The 5,000-nt window shown below is 38.4% G+C and overlaps 1 protein-coding gene across 1 annotated transcript in view; it reads right to left on the bottom strand.

Moving 5' to 3' along the window:
* The window catches only part of LOC135226595 (uncharacterized), a 129,853-nt gene that overhangs the window by 80,261 nt on the left and 44,592 nt on the right, over positions 1-5,000 (bottom strand).

The following is a 5,000-nucleotide window of genomic DNA, read 5'->3' as shown; positions in this document are numbered from 1 at the left end:
CTCTCGAGAGTTCACATGGTTTGGATCTACGTTCCACCTCTCCTGAGGTATTCGTCTTTCAGGAGAGGTTTCCAGCCCTGTGATTGGCTTTTCAACAGCCAATTAGGAGCGTCGTAAGGGACTGGCCTAGACGTCAAATGCACGGTTGATGTGAATCTACTATAGGTCTTCTACTACCGTAGAAGACCTATAGTAGCAGATTTCATTTGCTTGTAGCAAATGAAATCATTTGTTTGTAGCAGATTTCATTTGCTACAAACATGATTTCCTAAGAACTTTCAGAATATTTAAACACATTGGTGATCATCATCGTAAGCACAGCTGTTGCAATAAACACAACAACAGTAAACACAATGAATCATTGTGAGCATCGGCAAAACAAAAAGAAAGTAATTAAAAATGCAAATGAAATACCTTTTACAGCTCCATTTAGGAGTAAATTCTAGATAACGGTTAACGCATCAAAGAAACCAAATCCAATACCTTATCCAACTTCATACACAGATAAATAATTCTAGCGTCTTCTCAAGCATTAAATCATCACCTCGCGACCTTCCTAATGACGCCGAGATTACCTTCCACCTGTTTTTGTTGCCCGCCAGTAGGCCGAATGATACAAAGCCTATGATGTCTTGTAAAACATTTACGGAATGAAAAAATGAGGTCGTAAAGTATTAAGTGATTCACCCACCGTTGGGTACTTCGCTCACGCAGGGTCATAAATGTCATATTGGTAAATCCTTTTTATTATTTGATGAGAGAGAGGGATACAGACAGACAAACAGACAGCGTTTTGAAGATTTTTGTAAGATAGTTTATTATGTATGTGTGTGCGAAGGTGTATTTGTGAGAGAGAGAGAGAGAGAGAGAGAGAGAGAGAGAGAGAAGTCTTTTGAGAGAGAAACAAGTGAACGAAGAGAGCCAAGAATTAAAGGAGACTCAACAGAGAGAGAGAGACAGAGAGAGAGAGAGAGAGAGAAGAGAGAGAGGAGAAGAGAGAGGAGCACAGCTGGAGAACCTATCCGAAGAAGCAGGGTAAGAGATGGCTGATGATAAATGTCTTTCTATCGCTGACTTTAGCAGCAAGGACCCAGGTCGCCCAATGACCTCGTTAACAGTTACTACCCTGTAGAACCTCTTTAAGAACTGGCAGTTAGAGAACGCGTCAATATTTGGCCAGTCAAATCGAGAACGATTTTCAAGATAATATCTTCCGCAGTTTCATTCTGGTTGGGCTTCTTTCCATCAGAAAGTATGGGTGGAATGTCAGTCTGTCGTTTTTGAAATACCATGGTAATGGCTGTAGTAGTTTTGTGGTGTCTTTGGAAAGATAACGCCTTGGTAAACGGCAGAATTTACTATTTATATAAGAAATGTAATATTTATTTCAGCTGATGCTATTTACTACACCGAGTCACAAAATTAGCATAGATACTCAGTCAAAATAACTCTCCTACCCTGACTTTTTCCTTAAGAAAAAAAAAAAACCTTCAGACATCAGAGTTTAGAATGTCTAAGAAAATAAAATCCTTTAATGTCCCTATCGTTAATCACTCAAGGCGAACGCTTGGAAGCAATGATCGTTAATCACAGCCGAAAAGACGAAAGCGCGAAACCAAAGACTAAAAAGCTTCATCTCCCAAGAGGATGAAAGTGAGAGTCCATGACACTCGACGGACGGATGTCGCAGAGTTTAAATCACTCTTGGCGACTCCTGGACCATAGTCGGCTACTTTCCAGACACCTGCCACTGAAGGTCAAGAAGTTCATAAAAGTTTAATGCTGCGAACTTAAAGGCTCTCGCGCTTTTAAGCAATCATACGACGATCATGACCCGTTCGCTGTGGTAGCACACTGCACTTCGAAACTGGTTTAAGACGTAGAACCTGAATAGAGTTCGTCATAAATCATCGTTCAGTGTTAAGGGCATCTAAGCAGGACAGATGCAACAAGTCTGACCCGTTCGTTTGACGACGATTGTATCCACAAGGACACGAAAAGAAAGTATCATTTGAAAGAACAAAGTTGTGAGTCTCATGAAGGAGCCTTGATGTTTCGGCTAAGATCGACAACCATGAAAAGAGGATAATGAAATGAAGAGCAAAAGATTGTAACTGAAAGTGAAAACAATCATGGTTCATTTTTCAATACGCACCAATGGATCTTTTAGAAAAAATGGATCAAGACTGTTAGCTGAACTCGGTTGCGAAGACAGCCTGATAAAACAGAATATCTGTTCTCTTAAATAATCGAGAAAATGCTTTTCGCTTGTTGCATGTTCATGGCATCAATTCCACAGGGTGAATTTGCAATAAAATTCACTGATAAAGTGATCATGACTATAATTTAAGACAACTCAGCTCAGAAAATTTTTTCCTTAACCACATGAGAGAGAGAGAGAGAGAGAGAGAGAGAGAGAGAGAGAGAGAGAGAGAGAGACTCTTTGATGATGCTTGTTATTATTTGGTCTCGCTAAGTCACTTCTATGTAAAAAGTAAAAGAATAAAAAAAGTGTTCTGTTACATATCTAATTCTGTCTTCATTTCTTCATCTAGTTCGCATGAAAAATTTCGTCAGATGTTAAAGACTTCTTTAAAAAATTAGTAGGTAGTTCCGACCCACTGTTGCCTGTCATGGTGGTGAAATTGAGTGGCGATGAGCGGAAAATTATGAATTATGGCGATATCAGTTTTCTCACGCGACTGGCAACAATGGAAAAACTTCCATTAAGCGACTGTTAAATCATCATCTCCGGTGAAGTTCATTATTTTCATAGAATTTTATAGCACATAAAAGTCTATTTTCGTCAAATGATCCCCTAATAATGGATACTGAACGTAACCTGAGAGCTACAGAAATGACAGGATAAAATGACTAAATAAAGTCTATGGTTTTCCTTCCAATTACATTTATTTTCTTTCTTGTTTTTTGTCTTATTATTATATTTAGGAAAGGAAATGCAAAAGAATATAACGGTTGCACGGTTTAAATGGAAGACTGATTTTAAACAGATTTAAACTGATTCCTTCGGCTTGACAAAACAGTTTGGCTTGTTGGAGTGGCCGAAGGTATCTTATTACAAGAAATAACGAAAAAGATGGGGAATGGGGTGATACACTGGCAGACATGTGTGCGTGTATGTTTGTTTATGTGATGATACATAAGCAGATCAATATCTCTCGTTATATCATATTTCCTCCCGATATGATCTTGTTATCTAAATCATTTTTCTATTAAATTCGTGTTTTGTTGAAACTCTTGAGTAACTCAAATGACAGATCTTTATCCAAAGATAAAGAAAAACATGTCAGGAGTAGAAAAAAATTCATTATGATGGCGATCATATTATGAATAAACACACATTAACAAACCGACAAGGAAATACCTAACTAATGAACGAGAGAAACATGCTTATTGTTGGATGGATTGTTGAGAAACGTCTGAGCCATCAGTTAACTTGATCCTTGTTGTTTTTAACGTCTCTTTATGTCGTCTTGTTTTGTTGATGCTTGACACTTTCTTGTCCTCATCTTACGACCGCGTAACTCAAGGAAAGAAGTATTTATTTGCAATTCCATATCCTATTAAGGAAAAACAATTTGAATAACAACGAAGAGAACAAGGGACAAGAGAAAGACAAAATGAACGAAACTAAGCTTATCAACTAAGCGATAACCATTGTCTAAACAATGCTTCAGCAAATACAAAAAGGAAAAACTGAGAATCAGCATTCTAATAAAAGCCTCCTTCATCCAAAGCCTTTCCCTCACCCTGACATCGGAGACCTGTCTCTCTCTCTCTACTGAGTGTCTTTGGGCAGTTGCTATTGTCTGGATGGGCCACGCAAGGTATTGTCATCAGCTGCATGTCACCGGGGGGTAAACAAGCTTCAGAAGCATGTACGTCTGTGAGCGCCTGCGCGCGTGTGTCCGTGTATTTCGTTTCGTAATACAATGATGACGAGGACATTCGAAATGTTCATGATGTTCATGATGGGTTGCTCAATAACGTTTTGTCAATATTGGTATTTGTTTTATTCAGGGATACATCTGTCAAAAATCAGCTTTTATTTATATTTTCAAGGATCTATATGACGTAGAGAAAATCACAAGAGTTCTTAGGGGTGTACATTTATGTAAACACACACATACACACACATATATATAAACATACAAACACACACACACACACACACACACACACACACACACACACACACATATATATATGTGTGTGTGTGTGTGTGTGTTTTGTACGTATGTGTGTGTGTGTGTGTATAAGAACAAAAACCCAAAGGACCTTTGCTTTGACTCACATCAGTGACAAAAAGTAAACAACTGGAACGTTTTAAAGGAAGATAAACTAAAGGTATAGCAAGTCTTATCAACTTGACGAAGATGGCTTGAATGAGTAACAAAAAACAATGTACAGGAATAGTTAAAACAACAAGCCACCTTTTTAGTACCGGAGAGAGAGAGAGAGAGAGAGAGAGAGAGAGAGAGAGAGAGAGAGAGAGAGAGAGAGAGAGAGAGAGAGAGAGAGAGAGAGAGAGAGATCTTCAGTGGTTAAAATATTGGTGTTATAAAGATACCTCTCGGGACCTCACGGTAACTCTTTGCTTTCAGCATTCATACGTCTCAAATCAATTCCGTGTTCTTTTTGCACCTTTTAGCGTCCTTGAGCCGTTGTCACGGTAACTCGTGATGATAAACAGCTCCAGGAATGAATAATATCCTCATTAGCATATCGTTAGATTGCCAGCTTAAAAGAACAAACCTAATGTTTGCGTTGGTAATTTAGATGTATGAAGTCTGAATGTTGACCTTCAGAATCTGAAGAGAGAGAGAGAGAGAGAGAGAGAGAGAGAGAGAGAGAGAGAGAGAGAGAGAGAGGAGAGACTTGCAGTGTTATTCCAACTGCTGTTATTCAAGGACTACGCAAATATTTCCAGTTTTTATCAGTTGCGCGTTCGTTATAATATTCATGACTAAAAAAAAAAT

This window comes from Macrobrachium nipponense, chromosome 20, assembly GCF_015104395.2.
Source record: "Macrobrachium nipponense isolate FS-2020 chromosome 20, ASM1510439v2, whole genome shotgun sequence".
Taxonomy (NCBI): domain Eukaryota; kingdom Metazoa; phylum Arthropoda; class Malacostraca; order Decapoda; family Palaemonidae; genus Macrobrachium; species Macrobrachium nipponense.
Note: the sequence above shows the minus strand (reverse complement) of the source record. Positions and strands in the feature narration are given on the sequence as shown.